At 44.3% G+C, this 19,991-nt stretch overlaps 1 long non-coding RNA gene across 4 annotated transcripts; it reads left to right on the forward strand.

Moving 5' to 3' along the window:
- The first annotated feature begins 2,180 nt into the window (after window positions 1–2,180).
- LOC146545458 (uncharacterized) lies at window positions 2,181–17,694 on the forward strand. 4 transcript variants are annotated; one of them, XR_014886746.1, is made up of 7 exons: window positions 2,181–2,941; window positions 7,495–7,681; window positions 8,126–8,290; window positions 8,406–8,532; window positions 9,609–9,760; window positions 11,795–11,864; window positions 15,105–17,694. It is a non-coding gene; the product is annotated as an uncharacterized LOC146545458 (long non-coding RNA). The 4 variants fall into 4 exon arrangements; XR_014886744.1 differs by lacking the exon at window positions 8,126–8,290 and having other exon boundaries at window positions 2,192–2,941; XR_014886747.1 differs by lacking the exon at window positions 8,126–8,290 and having other exon boundaries at window positions 2,192–2,941; window positions 7,498–7,681.
- The last annotated feature ends 2,297 nt before the right edge of the window (window positions 17,695–19,991 follow it).

Raw genomic sequence — 19,991 nt, forward strand, 5'->3', positions numbered from 1 at the left:
AATATCCAACTTGAACCTCCCCTGAGGCAAGCTGAGGCCACATCCTCTAATCCTATTGCTGTTACCTGGGAGAAGAGGTTGACCCCCACCTCGCCATAGCCTCCTTTCTGGGAGTTGTGGAGAGTGATAAGGTCTCCCCTGAGTCTCCTCCACAATCTCGATTCCCTCAGCTGCTCTTCATAAGACTTGTGTTCCAGATATTAAACAAGGTTTGCACCAGAACTTCCCGTGCTTTCTGTTTATAATGCATACTAGATACATTTGCCATGTAGGATTGCATTTGCCATGAGGCAAAAAGTCTTCAAGTGAACAACAAAGCTCTGGCTAAACCTTATAGTAAAGGGAAATTTTAGCAGTGATAGTCTCTGGTCTAACTATGAGCTAGACCAGAAAATTATCCACTCCTTCAGGGGGCAAGCAGAAATCGTGAATCTCTTCATATGGAATGCTTGCCACCTTAATAGTCTCCTGTGATGTGTGTGTTCTATATAACTGGGATAATCTTGTGGCTGAAGGATGCTTTGAGTGATCCTCCACTTGGGGTTGCTCATAGTATTTCCCTGGTTCTGATGTCTTTTGACTTGCATTACATGCGTTATCCTGATGCGTTCATGGGGGAGGCATAACTGCTTTCATGCAACAAATGAAGCCTGTAAGCATCAGAAAGAAGTACCACTCTGGAAACTATAGCCATCAGCTGCCAATAGTTTAACACACAGCTCACTATCCTGGAGGTCTGGGAAGCCTGCAGCGTGCTTCAAGAGTAGCTAATCCAAATTTTATCTTAATTTTAAACCAAATCAGATGGTGCCCTATTTCCCAGTTATGGCCATAAAGCAGGTATGTACTCCTCCTTGCAAGTAGCTGAGAAATGGCAGCACATGCCTGTGCCTGGTTCAGGTCGCATTAGCACAATCGCATCCGCTGGTACTGTATGCATATAATACTGAAAGACTTGCAGGTGCACAACCTGAAACATCATCTCCACCACTCTCCTCCAACACAGCATTCTGGAAACTCTAATTCTGAGGCACAGGAGATAGCTTTTATTTTTACCGGTATAGCAGTGTGAAGCCATTTATGGTGGTGGGAAATCCCTGCTTGCAGTCCACTATAGCTTTATGGCATTGCATTGGTAGACTAAGTCTACTCGTATGGCATTGGTGAGAGGCACAAACTGCTCCACATGCTGTGGGTTTTCTCCCTGCAGCTGGGTGGTGGGTGGCAGTGAGTATGTGCTGGGTTCTTTGGTAAACCAAGAGCAGCAGGTCGATGTGAGGACCGGTGCTTGAGCCTTCCCTCCCAGCACAGGAACAATCTGTAAGGATGCTGTTTAGCCAATACATATTTTCCTCTTTAGTACATAATGGTAACCTGAATAAAAGGTTTGAATTACAAAGCAGGCTCACCCAGCACATTCTGTGAGCAATGACTGCCATTTATGTCAAGAAAATAAAGAAGAGGAGAGAGAGAGTGGGAGCACATGGGCTGCAGCAACTGACCATGAGGGAGAGCAGGCAATTGAGGCAGCAAGCTGGAAGCAAAAGGCTTACCCAGCTGAAATGAAATGAAAGAAAACCACAATGATAATGGAAATTTGATACAAAAAAAAAGAAAGAAAAAAAAAAGATAGATTGTTATTATTGAAAAGTCAAGTGCTTTGTTCCAGCAACAAAGCAATATTGTTCACAAAAGCTGTATAACGATGGGTCCTCTTCCCCTTTCCTGTGCCTCCTTGCCTGCCTTCTGGTGAACTGGGCTTGGGAACACACAGTGCAGTGGAGCAGGAGGAGAGGGTGGACAGCTGTGGGGCTGGGGCCACCCATGTCCCCTCCATGTCTCTCTCCAGACTTTGTCCCCCCTCTCTATCTGCCTCTCCTCCTGCTTATCTCATCCAGTCCCTTTGCCCTTCCCTTCATTCTGTCCCAGCCCCTCTTTCTGTCCTTTCCTCCTTCTCTCTCTCCCTGCCATGCTCTATTTTTCCTTCTCTCTGCCCCTTCTATCTCCTTTTTCCCACTTCCCCATCCCTCAGCTGTGCTCTCCTTTCCCCAGTTCCCTCTCCCCTTCTCCCTCCCTGCCTGCGCACTGTTCCTAATGTGCAGTAATGGTATGGCTGGAAAGTCATTTGCGCTCCCCTTCTCTTTATTTTTTTCCTGCAGTATTATTAAAACTGCTCCATCACTGGCTGTAATGGGAGCGTCTGTATTTTCTCCCTCGCCTGTATCCCTGACATGACATAATGCCTGCCCTCACCAAGACGCTATAACACCGAGGTAATTGAAACATAACTCACCGTAAATTACAGGCCCTTGTTCCAGGCAGGGCCCTGGCCATGCTTCCTGGAGCTCATTCCAACTGGAAGCTAAACATTGCTTTAAAAGGGATGCTTAAGCAAAACAAAGCCATTTAAAGAGCAACACAAACATGGAGAGGGAGGGGAGCAGGGGGTTTTTTCTCTCCTGGAAGTGCAGGCTCCTGCCTATGCAGCAGCAGATGCTTCCTATGGCTTTTCTTTGCTCTGTGGGTACAGAGCTGGTGCACCAGGGCTGAGGTGTCCTTTGGGAAGCCAGCACCAGCAAACAGGAAGCCTCCCAGTCCACAGAGAGTCTGGGGCCAGAGCAGGCCATGGGAAGAACTTCTTAGCTAAAATGTTTTCTCAACAGGTCAGAGGTGCAAGGATTTGATGCAAGGCTTCACCAGTGTATCCCACTTCCCAGTACAGATGTGGCAACCTAAGGCACTGCTCTCTTAAGTCCTAGTTTTTCCATTACAAATGTGTGACACCCAAACACAAGCCACAGATCAACGTGGGTTGTAGAACCCTCAGCACTGCAAGAGGCTCCACATGCACAGCAATGGACGGGAGCTGAAATATTTTGTGACCCTGAGACTTGGAAGATCCTCATGGTTTTGGTCATAGGTGTCTGCTAAATAACCTCAGGTAAGTCATGTCACTTTCCTCCGTGCCTCAGTTTCCCCTTCCATAAATAAGAGTAAAAATTCCAGCTGCTTTTGTTAAGCAGCTTGTGGCCCAGTGATATAAAAAGTATATGAAGATGAAGCAGGAATAACAACAACACAAAGCCCTGGGCCTTGGCTGGCTCTGTGCCCTTCAGCAAAGCTGTACCAATGTCCCATGGCTCAGCTACCCCTCCCTGTGGCACTGTTCAGTGAGCTGGCTGGGCTGGGTTTGGATCTATCACCTCTTGAAATTTTAAGCAAAAAGGCAAAAAAAAAAAAAAAAAAAAAAAAAAAAGTGTAGTGATATTTCTTTAGTAATAGAAGTGAGTATCTGGATACTTTGAAAAGGTCAGGATTAGACAGAACAGCCTATCTCTCACAAGTACGAATTGGAGCCTGTCCAGGGCCTTTCCATTCATTGTCAGTGGACACCACGGCCCAAATGCATGCCTTGGTGTCATGGGGCTGGTGTTGTAGGAATAACGGAGTTTTGTGAGAAAAAGCCCACAGTGCAATGCCTCACAAAATACAAAGTACTTTATACCACGGAATGACTTTTACTGTTTGTCCAGGATGAAATGGCAAAAACTCAGGGAACTACGACCCTGTGACTGCTCCAGTTTTCCCTGGAGCCCTTCATATCTAAAATTGCTACAGCCAGCAGCCTAGAAGCCACTGCAAACTTCTCTGGAAGAACCAATGAACTCTCTAAGGGCTGACTCTTAGGCAGCCAGGTAAAAGTCCTTTCGGTGTGATGCCTTATGCTGGATACATCTACCAGGGCTCCATGCTGTGGGTGATGCATGGGCTCACAAACAATTACTGCTGAGCCACGAGCGACAGAGGTTGCAGCTGCAGAAGCAAAGCCTTGGCAGCGGCCATTCTGTAGTGTTAAGCAATGCATGTCTGTCTCTGTTCTGTCAACAGAGAGCAGTTTGCTCACTGTATCATAGAGCTGCTCCATGGGTCCCCCATACTCCTGGTCTGCGGTGCCTTCCCGCTGCCCTTCTGGGCTTCCTGGGGACAGGAGACGCCAGGCTGATTAAAAGGAAATGCTGTGTGAAGAAGCCTGGCCTTCTGTTCTGTAGGTTAGCACCTGAAGCGGGTTGATGCTCTGTACCGTGCCACTCCCGCTCAGGCAGCAGCAGCTGCAGCAGCAGTAGCGTGGTAGTGCCATAGGTGCGTGCTCTCCCACCCCCAGTTTTCCCTGGTGCCTGCTTTGAGTTGATTGCTTTCTGTGAGGCCTGCCACATGCCCCTTCAAAGTGTTTCCATCAACCCTCTTACCATAGCTAAGGTTTCTTGCAATCTCACCCCTCCTCTCTTTGACATTATTAGTTTATCTTTGTCCACTGGCAAGGTTCCCAAGCAATTCAACAATAACAGTTGTTTCTCCGTGGCTGAAAAAGTCATCTCTAGCTCTGGCTGTTATTGATCATCTTACAGGAACTGGACATTTTCTTTTCCTTTCCCATTTTTTAAAATACATATTTTCAGTGAGTTTCAGTCAATTTTACTGCTCGTGAAAGTGAAAGACTGATAGTGTTGACTAGAGCTAAACTTAGCTCTGTATGGCCTCCCTTGTGCACACCTCTCTTCTAACACACTGCAGCACCGACCTGCAGTAACTTCTGGCTCTCCCAGCCAGGAGGTGCTCTGGATTTATTCACTAGAACAGGCTCAGTGTTGGCGGGACAGGTCAGGGTGATGTGCTTTGCCCACTGCACTCTTCTTCCAGTAGCTCCAGGCTTGTACTGAAATCAGAAGAAGCTGTGACTCATCTCACAGCAGCACTGTTCCCTCTTCTCTCAGCTTCTTCAGTTCACAGCTCTTAGCTGAGGCCAGCCAGTGTGAAGCAAACTGTGCAAAATCCTGGGATGCCTCCTACCCTTCTGCCTCCCATGCAGGCAAATGGCTGTCGAGGTTCAATCTGCCCAAGCAAACAGGGTGGCAAAGACAAGTGACCTACTTCTTGAGAAGCCCTGGTACTTCAGCAGCCTCGCTTTCCGTCAGCCCTCCAGGAATCACGTGCTAACCCCCTGAGGAAAGTACTGAATTGCAACTCCCATGTCAAATCACCATTTCTAAATGAAATACTAAAAAGTTTAACCTGTCATTTCATTTTCAAGGCATTGTTCCTTTTTTTTTCTTTTTCTTTTTTTTTTTCTTCTTTAAATCTGAACATAAATTATAGCCTGTTTGGTGGGGGGGGCGAGGGGGGTAGAGGGGGAGAAGCATTTGAGTCTAAAACTAAAATTGAGTTTTTGATTTTGAAGCATTGATTTAAAATAGAGGGGAGGAATTCATTTTAAATCAATTCAGAACTTCTGGTGAGAACATACTCATTTTTCCCTTGTCTTCTTTCTCCTCTCCTCCCTCCCTCTGTTGTACACTAGCAGGTAAAGCAAAAATAACAGCAAGCAAGGACACACATCAGTGATGCTGAGGTTTTCATTAAAATGTTTTAAGTTGAGGCCATGAATATATTCATCTTCCACCCTCTGTGGTGCCTGAGAACAAAATGGCTGTTTTCTCAGCAAACCAACTGGGATCCTAAATATTTAGTGCTCAGATCTCCCTTTGGTAGTCAGGTGGCTGAGCAGAGATGCACACTGCAAGTGTTTTCCTGCACTAGGAGCTTTGCCACCTCCATGCCACCTGATGGCCCTGTAGGAACCAAGCTGTGGGCTCCCTGTCCCCTCAGCAGGCCTGCCCCAGGCCCTGCAGCCAAGCTGCCTTGCATTTAATTGCATTGCCTTCCTCCTTGGCTTGTTTTCTGCCCAGATCTTGTTTGTCCTGTGTCCCTGAGGAGAGCTCTGGGCTGCTCAGTTAATTGGAAGTGGCTAAAGCCATAGGCAGCAGCTATAGGGGTGGAAGTGGTGGTGTTGGGTTCGATTTGTGGAGGCTGTTGAAAATCTTTGTCTTACTTTAGCAGTCATTCACTATTAGGGTGAGATGCTTGCCTGGGCACCTGCAGGGGATTTTTGAGATGTCCCAAGGGGCCTCAGGAAGTGATGGCAATTAGTTTCATCTGTGCTGTGTTTTATTAAGCGATGGTGAAGAGTGAATGAGCTGGAAAGGACGAAAGGGGAGTAAGGCTGAGTAAAAGGATGTGGGAACAAGTTGTATGTTGGGACACAGAGGGGTAAGGAGCATGCACACACTGCCAGTTGTACAAAAAACATGAATGAGAAGGAAAAGGCACAGTGGTAAAGTGCATGTGACGTGTATGCATCTGTAGCATGAGGGAAGAGGAGAGAAGGGCAGTATTTGCAGTGTGCATCTCTGCTCAGCTACATGTGTGTAATGCTAGGTCCTTGGAAGCCAGATTTGCTGGAGGAGGGAGCAGGCTGGAGGTGCCAGTGAGGCAGCTTCTGGGCCTGGTGGCCGGGAAGAGCTGCAGAGCTTTGGTTTATGCTGATGACACATCTTTCCACTTGGGCAAATGGACAGATTCCCTTTCTAAATCATTCCAACGTGATTTTAATAGCAGGCAGAGGTGGCTTTTGGATAATAAATGGGTACTAAACCCTAAAGAGACGGAGGCTGTGTCATACAGAACAGATGGTAAATTAAAAAGAATGGAAGCCTATGACTTTGCTTAGCTCTGCTCTGAGCTGGGGAACTCTCACTCTTGTTATGCTAAGTATTTAGTATTTACACCAAAAGGTTGCTTCCTTGCCTGCCCTGATGTGGAATATCACAATTATGTATAATAGCAGCAAGATCACACTGATTAGAGAGGTGGCAGGAACGGCGAGACCGCATGATGATGATGATCATCATCATTCTTATTAGTGATCATCAATAATTAATAATTGCATTGTTTATTCTTCATCAGTGGCAGTAAAGACATCCAGACATGCCAAAAGGTTTAAAAATCATCTTGCTTTGTTTTGTTTACTGACAGAGAAAGTCTCCCTCTATATTTGCTTTTTCAGTTGCCTGAGACTCTGGTTCACCTTCTAAAGAGTATTCAGGCCAGTGGTTGGTGCTCTTTGGCTTCAATGGGATGCAAGCATTGCTAAGGGCTAAGCAAATACCTAAAAACATTGCAGAGTCTCTGAGGTAGGCTGTGCTCTAAAGTGCAGCCAAGTACCATAGAGAAGACCTGCTGATATACACACCACCCAAGCTACCTGGCCAAATCTAGCTGGTACTTAGGGAATTGTGATGTGATTGTTGTCATCCTGACAATGTGAGCAAGTTACATGTTCATAAGCCAAAGGTGTGTTCTGGTATTTTTCGGACTATTGCATGGCCCTGTGGACTAGAACTGGGATTGTGTGATGAAATCTTGCGAGGGGTCTTAGTGAGAACGCATGCAAATACATGAGCACAGGAAATTACTGCTTTAAACACAAAAGCAGCCAGTTAAAGTAACACTGTTCTCTGTCTGATATACATAAGACAGAGCAAATCCTAAATCATCTGCAGTCATAAAGATAATTGCTTACCACCACCATCAAATATTGATCTTCCCCCCCCCTGAGCTTTTCAAGCTCAGAATTGGAAGATGTTTGTACTTCTTAAGCAGGTATACAAGGAAGAAAGAGTGAAGACACAACTATCAACCTAGAATGTTACTTGGAAGATCTGAGAGAAAAAAATCCTTCATCTGCTGGGACTTGAGTTCTCTCATACCCTTTCTGGAACAGATCTTTAAACCAAGTGCCTCTGTCCCTACTGAGCTCTCAGAGGGAGAAGAAAAGGAAGAAGACGTGAGTGCATTCTGTTTTGATCACAGTTCCACATAAAAGGGTATTTACAGCTCTAGCTTCTCTGTTTTGCCAGCTCCAAATCTCCACTAATTCATGGCAGCATTCTTGAATTTGCCTACTTAATGACACATGCATAAACTTACTGTGAGTTAAATTGTCAGGGAAGCCCATGAATGCTGGAAGGAGGAACTGGACAAGAGAAGAACTTAAGATAATTTTATTTATTTATTTATTTATTTATTTATTTATTTATTTATTTATTTATAAGTCTTTAATTCTCTTCCCACTAAATTTATGCACTTTGGAGACTGTGAATTATGTACCTATTTTAAAAATAAAATAATCATGAAACATAATTTCCTTTAACATTTTGAGGGAAAAAAATCCAAAGGGTGAAACCCTGATGTATAAGCTGAATTATTGTTTCTGTTATTTATGATGAAGATCTGTAGTAAGCAATGAAGAAAAGATCTTCAGTGTATCCATCACCATACAAATGTGGGGTGGAGATGTTCCCTTCTCCTATGAGCTCATCAACCAAACAGACAAGACAAATTCAGGCTGCAAGATGGATCAGTCATGCATTCTGTACAGAAGTGGAACATCCAGGTATGCTTTCAGGAAGCTGAGCATGCAGCTAACATACTGATGGAGTAGTACAGTGTAATAGGATGATTGATGAAGCTGGAACCTTAATACGTGTTTGTTTATTATGTCACTGCAGCCATCTTTATGAAAGGACTGTGTTTTTAAACATGAAAAACGCCCGAGGAATGGTCCAAAGAGTAGAAAAGAAAGGATGGAAACAAATAGTGATACACAAACAAACAGCAAAATAAACCACCCTGCAGGTAAGAATATTTGTTGGTTTTTTTTCCTGTGAGAATTGTTTTGTGAGGAGCTTGATTGAAATTCAATAATGCAAAATTAGTTTGATTACTTTGATTTGCTTGCATTTACACTCATAATTTTCCAGGATTTAGGTTTTCATGATAGCAATAAAACCATAACCATGCTCTCTCATCAATTAATAATTGCAGTAGGTTTTCCACTGGTAAGATATGATAGGTTCAACAGTAAAAACAGATCCAGTGAATAGGCAAGAAGGCTCTAAAGAAAAGAGAGAGAACAAATAAAAGAAATGAAACTCGTAAAGACCAAAGCTGGAAAAGCGAAAAATAAGTAATTATCTTCCATGTTGAATGTTCCACCACTCCTTATTAGCATGGTAAACTTCCCCTACCAGCTCTGAACACTTAGGCTTTTAGAGAGGTACAGAAAAGCAAAGACTCTTTAGTTGTACTGATGCGGTCAGCAGGTAGCACTCAGCATCTCAGGACACACTAATACGGATGCTTCAGAGTGGATTGAAGTATCTTGCCATGGTTTTCAATCCTATTTGTGGACCTTGAAAAATTGCCTGGTGGTAATACAGATCCCTTTGTCAAAAACTTAGGTTTAGAGATATTAGAGTGACTTCTCTTTTACTTTTGTGTTTCCCTTTGACACAGTCCGTAAGCCATTAGCAACGTTGAATAAGTTGAAAACTGCTGCATTAGATAACGGAGCCTGAATAGGGCCTTTAGAGGCTGGTTCTGCACAGGACTGACAACTTCCAGCTTCAGAAGTGCAGACATTGCCTGTGAGGTTACATCCATGGGTCTGTTTGTAGAGACAGGCTGCTGTGCTGGTGGAGTAAGCTGTTAGTCAAAGCCAGGGAGAGTGCTACAGTCAGCTAAGAAGGTCAAAAAGGCAAAGCCTTCAGTGATTAGAAGCGTTTTGGGGTTGTAACAGCACTCAGGCTTTTCTGAACTTTCCTAACATGTTTTTTCCCCCAGGGCTGTTAAAAATATATCTCTCTTTTTAAGACTGTGACAGAGGTGTACAGATAGTTCTGTGAAGAATTTTTTTTTCCCCTTTTTTTCAGATTTTCAACTTTCAGTGTCATTTCAAATTTCAGAAAATAAATGTGGAAAACAGACTGATGACAGCTTTGTGACATCCACCCCTCTGCCTCTGAGTGCCTTTTATCCAACAGGAAAACAAAGTATTGAGTTAAGGAAGACTGGAAAAATTAAGGTACGCACTTTCCCTTTCTCCTCTATCCACTTCTCAACCACCTGTGTTCACGATTTGCCTGGTGGTGGGATTTTGTCAGCTTTTCTCTACCTCCTATCTCTCATCTACCTGTTTCCTACAGCACTGAAACTCAGATGCCAGCTCCATTAAAATGAAGTTGAGTGCCTCTTACATTATAAACAGCCTTGATTAGTGGCAATAGTATTTTCACCTCATCAGCAGCAAGTTCAAGGCAACTGCTGTCCACATTTAAATGAATGCAGCTTTACAGCCGTGTTCACAAGCATAGAAACAGTGCTGCATTCTGTGCTTAATTACATTTGTATGGGGTCTCACTCTTCACGTCATTTTGGAGAAGCTGATGCTATTGATTTCATAAAAGTTCCATAAATCTGACTGCCATTTCTGCTATTAAATTTCAGTAGCTGGCTCACTGTTGGACCTTGAGATCTGTCTCTTCCCAGGAGTTGGTATGGAAATGCACTGGGATACTGATGTGCTTTTGTTTTAGGAACTATTGGCCAGCAGGCCTTTTTTAGGCTCAGGTTAGCATGTCTGTTCTCAAGCAATTAGGGTGGACAAACATAACTTCTCTCCTCACATGCAGAGGAAGAGGAGCTAGTCTCAGTCAAATAAAAGGGATTTTTATTTGGGTTGGAAAATGTTTGAGAGACAGAAGAGGTGCCATGAATTCTGTCAGATGTACCAGCTGTATTGATTTAGACAGACAGCTGCACTGTGCTCTAAGCAGCAGATCAGTCTGCTGATGCATGGTGGGACAAGGGTGGAATGGATGGGACCTACTGCTTTTGAGTATTTTGTCTATCAGTGGCTGGCTGTCTTCATTAGTTGGTGATGAAGTTTTGCAAATAGGATGAGAGAGAGAGAGAGTGTGTAGTAGTATTTGGTTAATTTTTGGCTAAGCCGACTGTCTTAAAATACTCAATGTTTCTACACTCATAACCAGGTCCATTCAGCATCTGAGGGTTAGATGTATTATCTTGGACTCTGGTGTCAACAGCAGTGCAACTATTGTGATTTCTGGTGTTTGTTCTCATAGAACGAGCAGCCATGTACAGATATAGAATGAGAAAAATATGAGCTTTTTGCACTCTGCTTCTGGTTTTGAAGGCTTTGATGATTCTGGAGCTTTTCCTCACATCCCTCTAAGCTAAAAAAAAACTTTTTTTTTACATGTGTCTGTTGTGGGTAAAACAGTCTCAGTTCAGGGAATTTCACTGAATTTGATTTATTTCCAATTAACATAAACCTTTATTTACTGATTCTGGTGTTAGAAAACAAAGAAGACTTAAATAATTAAACACTGAGGGAAGTCTCTTTCCTCCCCTTTCCCCAGGCTCCGCTTCAGTTCAATACCTCTCTCCCACCCTATTTTTGTAGGTGGCTGGGTTGGTTTGTGATGATTACTTGCTCTTTTCTACCTCTTCCCCTTCCTCCTCATGTGTTTCCTGCTCCTTTCAGTCTGTATACTCCATGGACCGCAGTCTCTTGGGGTGTTGGTCCTGCTCCACTGTTGGTCCCCCACAGCTAGAGTGCCTGCAGAGTATTCCCAGCATGGAGCATCTCCCTCCAAGCCCTGTCCCCAGGGCACCCTGTGCCCAACCCTGTAGCCTTCAAAACCCTGCAAACGATACTTAAGCCAATTCCCTTTTGTATGAATTGGAGGAGAGACTGCTGCATTCAGGTGATTCTTGTGGGCAGGACCTTGGGAGGAGAAGGAATTTGGCATTATATGATGTAAGGCCTGGGGAAAATTCCAACGAGTGTCCATGGGCTGGAAAAAGGGTGCCAGGCTTTGCATGTCAGAGGAGGGAATTTCCGCCTTACAGAATGCCTCATCCATTTTCTCCCAGTAGGAAATCAAAGTTACAAGGTTGCAAATTTTTTGGTTCTGGAGACGTCTAATGGGAAAAGCATTAGTCAGGAAGCCACCAGGAGCCAAGGTCTTCTCTTAGCCCTGCTGCTGGCCCCCTGCATCCAGGACTTCAACTTCAAAATGCTTTTTCCTCATAGGTTCTCCAGACCTTGCCTGTTATGGTGTGTTTAGTCTAGAAGCTGTGCAGAACAGGCTCTGCCTCTCACAGTGAGTATAACACCCAATATAATGGAGCCTAGTCCCTGCCAAAGCCTTGAGGCACAACTGTAACACAAATAATAAATAATAATACTGTTAGCAACAGAGCATACATATTTATATGAAAATGTACTGATGCAAATCACTTTTTATTGACAGCCCTGCTCTGCACACACACAGTGATAGGATTACATTATATCTGTGGCCATAGCTTGATACAGACAAAGTGCAACCCATGAATTAAACCAGAGATGATCTCTGCCAAAGGCACCAGCATCCATACTCACAGGCTGTAACAGAAAAACCTCTTGACTAACATATGGCTCCAGAGCCACCTGGCCACACAGAAGGAGTGTCAGAACAGGAACTCCCCTCTTTTATGCATCTGGGTTCAGCATGCAAGGTCTGGGACTGCACTTCCATGCACTGCCCAGGTATGGATGACAGTCAAGTGGGTAATAGTCCTTCCTTTCCCCTCCTTTCTTCTCTCCTTGTCTTCCATCCTTTTGTTCCCAGTCTGTACAGATGGCCAGGCAGAGATGGCAATGCTGTGTTCTAGACTCAGGAGAAATGCAGCATGGTGTGTTTTCCCAAGGCACCTGTCACTGTGGGAAGACGTATTCCTCAGCAGCATAAACCCTTTTGCTGTAGCCAGGTACTCACTGTCTCAGGGCTGGAATCTGGGCACCAGTGCAGAGGAAGCTCTGAAGAACACACACCAGCACTCAGACATGCTGACAGATCTTCCATGCCGGTGGTGGCATCTCCCTTAGTCATCAACATGGAGTGTGCTTCAAGTAGCTCCACATAAACACCGCCTTCAGACAGTGAAGGGAAATATTTTAACTCACCCACATCCCACAAAAGCAACTACAGATCTCTCAATGTCAGCAACAGAGCTGTCATCGCCCTCGACAAATAGACAGAGTGTTGCTTGTTTTTCTGTGATTTCTTCCCCATAGCCATCTTTGAGGTTTCTTAGGTAAATCTGTGCCTTTTCCCTTGTCAGGAAGCATGTATATGTAGTGGAGGAGGCAGTCCACCCATGCATAGACGTCTCTCTGTCTCCTGTTGTCTAAGGGAGATTCACAAAGGCAGCCAGAGGAATGATTGGGTCCCAGATGCTCAGGAGAAAATGGCAGAGTAATTCTCCATTGCTGCTTACATGTGCTTCAAAAAGACATTAGAAAAGAGATAAATGCATAACTGAAAGGTGCTGAATAATTTGGGAAAATGGGGTCACGCCCACCCACCCATTTGTAGAGCTTAGAGATCTGTATAAAGATGCAAATGAATACATCTGTTGTGTCATTAAATGCAACTGCAGCAACCTAGATGAAAGGGAAAGAGTGAGAGAGTGAGGGAGAAGTGCTGACTGGTAATAGCACCACAAAGTTGTCTTCTGAGATGAGGATCTGCCAAGTGCAAAGCCCTAGGCTAGTACTCTGGGTCTGGGTTGAGCATGCATTTATTCTCTCTCTCATTCCCTGCTACATTTCATAGTCTCATGGCCTGGCAAGCAGCTCTGTGTAGAAACCACAGCCCCTTGTGCACTTTCTATGAAGGCTGAGGGAGCGGATTGTTGTGGACCCGGTGGTTTAATCACGTTTCCAACCACCTTGGGGAGCCTGGATACCTCAGCTGCTCTGCTGCAGGCTGGTGTTTCGAAGGGAAGGAAGAGAAAGGAGGCACCTGGGTCTCTGATGGACAGCAGCCCTCTGCTGCCTGAAGCGCCTCTGGGAAGGGAAGGGGGACAAGGTCGAGTGACAAGACGAAAGCACAGGCTGCTGTGAGTAATTGAACGTGGGAGTGATCCTGACAGTGTTTCTGGCCCCGCTGGCTGCCTGGGTGCGAGTCAGCTGTGAAGCCAAGGTCTGAAAAGATGTTTCAGAAATGCCAGGGCCACAAGAGACTCTTCATGTGATACTTGGCAGCACCAGCTCAGGAGGGGGTGGGGGCACAAAGTTTCATCACATGCTCAGCAAAACAAAGAGGACATCCCAACTACCCCTTCCCTTCCCCATAATCCCCAGCACCCAGTAGAGACCAAGGATGGCCCAATCTCCCTGGCCAAATCCCTGACCAAAGACACACAGTGGGGACAGTTCATAAGATCATAGAATCACAGAATGGCCTGGGTTGAAAAGGACCACAATGATCATCTAGTTTCAACCCCCCTGCCACGTGCAGGGTTGCCAACCACTAGACCAGGCTGCCCAGAACCACATCCAGCCAATTCGTTATCTTCTTATGACTTAGGCTGCTCCCTATTGTTTAAACAAATGGATTGAAGGTAGAATAATCTTTAATTTCCTGTATAACTATCTTGAACATCCATCTTCTAGTTACTACTGGTTGCTTCCATTTCCCTCCCTCCCCCACCCCCCCTTTTTTTTTCCTTCTGTATGTTACATGAGCACTCTGAATTTCACTCCATCTCTCTTTCTGCTCAGTCATATTGAGTTTTCCTCCCTCACCATCCTCTTACGGGGCTATGTCACAGCGGCCTCTGATAAACTTTGCTGAAGGAACTCCCAGTTTTCATTCATACATAAATCAATATTTATACAAATATAGAGAGATATTGTATGCTCTCTCCTAATAAATTTTACTTTTGACATTTGGAAAGTTAGCCTTTTCAGAGGACCAAGTATATATATATATTATTGCTTGGCATCAAACTCCCTGTGCTCAGACTGAGAATAATCAAATCATGATTGCTGGTCCCTGTAGCTGCTTTCAGGGCTGCAGCTTCTACTGCAACAGGTTGAATAAACATCTAGTGAGTATAACCTTTACTAACTTCATCAGCCCTTCATCAGTTGGGCAAGCATGCATGATCACTTTTCTCTGTTTGTGTGCAGGTGCAGAGACATTCACAAATGCAAAAGCATGCTTTTCTGCGGTGTTTTAGTACCTATTTTTACTTTTAATGTTGTCCAAAAGCTCATGCAGGTGCATATATCTACTTTTCACTGTGACTTTTCCCTGCACTGCTATTAACTAGTCATACACTAATCATCTTGTTAAGCATGGATCATTGAATAGTTCCTCATGCCAATTTGCTGTCCAGGAGCTTATCATTCTTTTAAGTTAGTTATAATTGTCCTATATGTTTCTTTGACTTAATTTATGATTCCCAGACTATTTCCTATTGACCTGTGGGTATCAGTGTAATGCATTCATCAATGTGTTCAGTAATTCTGTATTTTGTTACTCTGTACTGATTTCTACATTTGACCATCTCAGCCTGAATCCCTCATTGACCTGAAACCCACCCTCCAGAGGCAACCAGCAGCTTCCAGACCAGCCTTTCACTATTCATTGTCCTTCCTAATGAGAACAGCATTAGACTTCTACCTCAACACGACTGAAATGATTTCATGGTAGAAAATTATCATTTCTGCACTTCAGAAGCACAGGTGATGTTTGCTATTCAAATTAGAATCCTTCCATACTAACTGTTTTATTATCACTATTATTATTTCTATATGCTGCAGAAAAGAGGAGAATCATTATTTTCCATCAGTTCATTTAGCAGTGGCTGAAAGTTTCTTCTAGTAAACACAAGGATCAGTCTCTGCTCTGAAGAATCAAGTAACTACAAAAATGCAGTAGCATCTTTTATGCAAAGCATCACCCCTGTGCCTTTACTCACTGTGCTTTTCCTTAAATGACTGTAATGAGACTGTTAAGCATTCCAGCCTTGTGACTAATCCCTGCAGGTTTCGCCGATGACAATAATATCAAATTTCTTCTTATCAATGGGAATTTCCATTTCCAGCTTGCTTGTTACCCCAGAGTCTAGAACTGCTGTATAAGTAATAGGAAACCCTCTTTTGTTCTTTACAACTTTAGCACAGCAGCTCAATTTGTTTGCAACATGCCGAGTTTGAGTTCAGATTGCATTTGCCTTCTTAGCACCTTCCCTTTGTGTCATTAGTCAAGCAACCGCCTGGCTGTTCCAGCTTGCTTCTGACAGAACGGAGTAGCTTTGAGATGGAGGCCATTCTGCTCATATGTGATTGCATATATATATAAAAGACTGAAAGCAGCATTATGAAACCTCCAGCAACTCAGCTACACGCTGCAGCCACTTATTTTCCAGTGACACCGCAACGCTCTTTTTCCTACCCACCAGCTGGTGGGAAGTGTCAAGCGACAATGCCAGAAGATCACAGGAAGAATTGCTGCCTTCTGACTCCAAACTTAATTACAAGGGGAACAACTCCATCATCCCTGCTGCTACTGGTCCTGGAGTGCACTTGTGCCTGGAGTGCCCCTTTTCCTCATTTCATTCCTCTGTAGCTGGTGGTAGGTGAGAGAAAAGGAGCATCACCATCTGAGTAAACAGCATTGCAACAAAGGAACTGCTGAATCAGATGTCATCTGGGAATTCTTCAGCAGTAACACCTTTCGTGTCAAGGAATCATACAGACCGACTAGCACTCCTCCTCCGTTCTCACAGCCACTGTACAGATGGAGCTGTTTGTCAGCTGTCATGCTGACACAAAGCTGGGACAGACCAGCAGCATGAAAACTCTGTCTCCTGATCTGGTCAGCTGAGGAAGTTTTATCTGCATCTTCTATTCTATATGGCAGACTGACATAAAATGGAATTTGATGAGCTCAGGTTTCTGTTGGTAACCTTGGACTAGAAGTGGGTAATTATCAAACTCAGATCAATGAATTCAATAAAGCTCTGATTTTAGGAAGCACTCGAATATGTGGCTTTCTCTAATCTCTAAGATATTTCTTGTCTGGCAAAGGATGTAAATACAGACAGCCTTAAGCATGTGCTGAGATACTCCAAGGTAAAGACCTCAACTGGGTAAAAAATGGTAGCCGTACTGTAGTGGAAAATGACGATATAAAGCATTTCTCCAGGGCTGCCTGGCACTAATGACTTTAATACAGCAAGCTGAACAAACTTATGTGGCAGCAGTGACTGTGAAGGAGGACTTTAAACTTGCCTACAATAACTACCTTGCTAGGAGCTGAACATTTCAGTCAGTATGATGAATAGACAACAGGAGCCAGTAGAAGACCAGCACATGGAGGCAATGTGGAAAGCAGATCTGGATGGAGCAGGGTGCAGAGTGCAGCCGTAGGAGAGCCTGCGTGGAAGCCAAACAGTGACCTTGTTAAGCACATGCTGGCAGCAAAAAGCTTGGCTGCACAAGGAAAGATCTGCCAAGTTGGGACTTAAAAATGCAGAAACAATATAAATAAGTGTGAATGCACGAGTGCATGCTTCCCAAAAAAATGTACACGTAGGTAATGGCTTGCAAAGGAGGCTGGCAAAGGGTTTGTGACCTCCTATGAGTCCATAGCAGATTCAAATCATACAGGAGGATAAGAAGAAGTGTGATGATAATAAACGTATGATGATATGCTTACACCACAGCTGCTATTCTGAGTTAGCAGCAACATAAGACGCTGACGGAGTTAGAAGAACCAGCACCTTACAGAGCTGATGGAGGGGAGCTGAAGCTCTCTTGCTTTCTGTCTCTGCTTCCATTCTCAGCTGATGTTCTAGCGCCTGTAGGTCTCCTCCTGTAACCTCAGTACTGTTCATCGTACTGAGCCATACTTCCAATTATATTTATAAGCCTATTAGTACAACTTGTGATCTATTCATAGACAAGCAATGAACAAAGAAAGAGAGTCAAACGCAGCCAATAAATTGCCTGCAAGAAGTAAACTGTGCCATCAGCAAAAATTTGTATCTCTGTTTTTCTCCTCTTTCTCTTAGATCGTTAATAAACATATTGAACATCCCCGGTCCTGATGCTGATCCCTGGAGCATCTTGCTATTAACCTCCTTTCATGGAGAGAATTGGACGCTTATTCCTTTCCTTTGTTTCTTACCTCTTATCTAGGCTTTAATCCATGTCAGGACTTTGCCTTCCACCCTATGGGTAACAAATTTCTTTAATAGCCGCTTGTGAAAGACTTTATCAAAAGCCTTTTGAAAACTTTAAATAAATTATATCCCCCCACACCCCTTCTCCTCAGTCCAATATTTCATTAACTCTTCCCCAGAATCCTAATAGGCTAGAGAAGCACAAGTCACACTTACAGAAGCAGGCAGACAGGTTTATCTCAATCGTGTTAGACCCATCCAGAAGCTTTCTAACTCTATCTTTAATGATTTTTTTTCAGTGTTTTCCTCCTTGTTCAGAAGTAGGGCTCTCTCTTTTATAATTGGATCATCTTTAGCTTCTTTGTTAAACATGGTTACAATAATTGTTCCCCTCCTGGCTCCTCAGTCCCACAGGCATTTGTACAAAAAGCTGTTTGAATGTGCATTACCTTCTCATTCAAACAGCTAATAGCCCAGCTACTCTGAACTCTTGTTTCTTGGGCATCTGCTGATGCTTATCATCCACTTTTAAGCTCATGTCTTCATCTGCTGTGTCATCTTCTCATGTCTCTGAGCCTTCTCAGCATGGGACTTTCAGAAGCATCCAAGAACTGCTTTCTCTTCCCACTCTTCATCTCCACAAGTGAAAAAGCCGAGACGAAAAAACATTCATTGCTCTCCACAAGGCAGATCCTACTCCAGACATGGATAAACAAGGAGCTAGCTAAAGGAGTAGGTGGTTGGTTTGGTGAATTGATGGTGGCCCTTCTGCCTTTCCAGCTACCAGAATGCTTTATGTTGTTGACAACTCAGCCTTCACACCTCATTTTACTGGATTAATCAAACAGTCCTAAAGCAGGTGCTGATGGCTGCCCTGGCCAGTCAGAGACTTTCCACCACCTTGTTTGACAGAATTGATGGCAAAGTTTAATTAGGGCTCAGGGCTCAAAATGACAGACACAGAGGAAAAGCTGATTTCTACCAGTGCAGGGGAAGTTAAGGTCCCCAAAGTACTTTTCTCATGTCAAGGGCTGATGGTTCGCTTCTCCTCCTCATTCACAGCTCTTCTGCTGTGACAAAGTATTTTCAGTTCCAGAGTAGAAGAGATACATCCAGCCTCAAGGCAGAAAAACACGTGCCCAAGCTGTTATCAGGAGAGAGGAAAATCAGGCCTGCAAAACGTCCATTTGGTGTTACAGACAGAAAGGTCTCTTTGCTGAACCCTCACAGCTGCTGCACTCATGCTCGGCAGCGACTTAACATCCTGCTCTGTAGCGCTGGGCCCAAAGGTTGGCTTATGCAATGAATAACATGCACAACTCTTCACTATGTGCAGGGATGGAGTTCAAGCCTGGAAGACGTTACAAATTACAGCAGGCTTTGGATCATATCCACGAAGGAAGAGGGTTTGCTAGGGTAGTTGAGCATCCTAAGCCTGTCCATGTCTCACCAAACCAGAAGCTTTCTGTCCTTCTTATTCACCTGGCTCCTTTGCAGGCACTTACCCCGGGAAGCTAACCTCCTCCTATTCTCCTACAGGGCTCTCACACCTGTACTGCTGTGTGCTGGAAGATGCATGTTACCCTGCTGCAGATGGACAGGTTGCTCATCTGGAGCGTGGTAATGCATGTGTGGGAGGCAGCAGCTTCTTATCCTTATTCTTGTTTGTTTGTTTCCGCTAACAAGGCTCTTCCACAACAACAAAATTTGGTGTAGTCTTTTAAAAAGTTGGTACTTGTGGAAAATAGGGTGCATTTGGCCTCCTCTTGGGTTACACATGGCTCTCTAAACAATGTTGCTAGCTCTGTGTCGTTTTCAAGTCCCTCATAGATGGAGATCAGCACTGTAAGCACAAGGTGGAGTCACACAGACTGGGCTGAGGAACTCTGGGAGAGGAATCCTTTCATATCCTCACAATGGAAGAGATGCAGCACTGTCATTCTAAGGAGGTCGCTTTACTTGAATGGCTTACAAAACTCCTTATATATCCCGAATGCCTTCCTGGGGTAGGGCAGATGATAGCTCACCATGCTTAGTTCTGTGTGTTGTTACAAAGGCTACCTTGGTTGGAAAGTTCCTATGCTGTGAGAGGGATGGCTTCCTAACCCAAGCTCCCCTTTGTAACCAGCTCTTGTCTTCTTGCTCAGCAGAACTGCACTGTTTTGCTCCCAGGGGGAAGTCAGGTGCCCACAGAGTCTGGGCACGGATTTGCCATGGTATGATTTGTTCAGCAAAGCTCCTTATACCCTCCTTAATCTCCATTTTATATC

This window comes from Meleagris gallopavo, chromosome 1 (genome assembly GCF_905368555.1).
Source record: "Meleagris gallopavo chromosome 1, MGAL_WU_HG_1.1, whole genome shotgun sequence".
Lineage (NCBI taxonomy): Eukaryota > Metazoa > Chordata > Aves > Galliformes > Phasianidae > Meleagris > Meleagris gallopavo.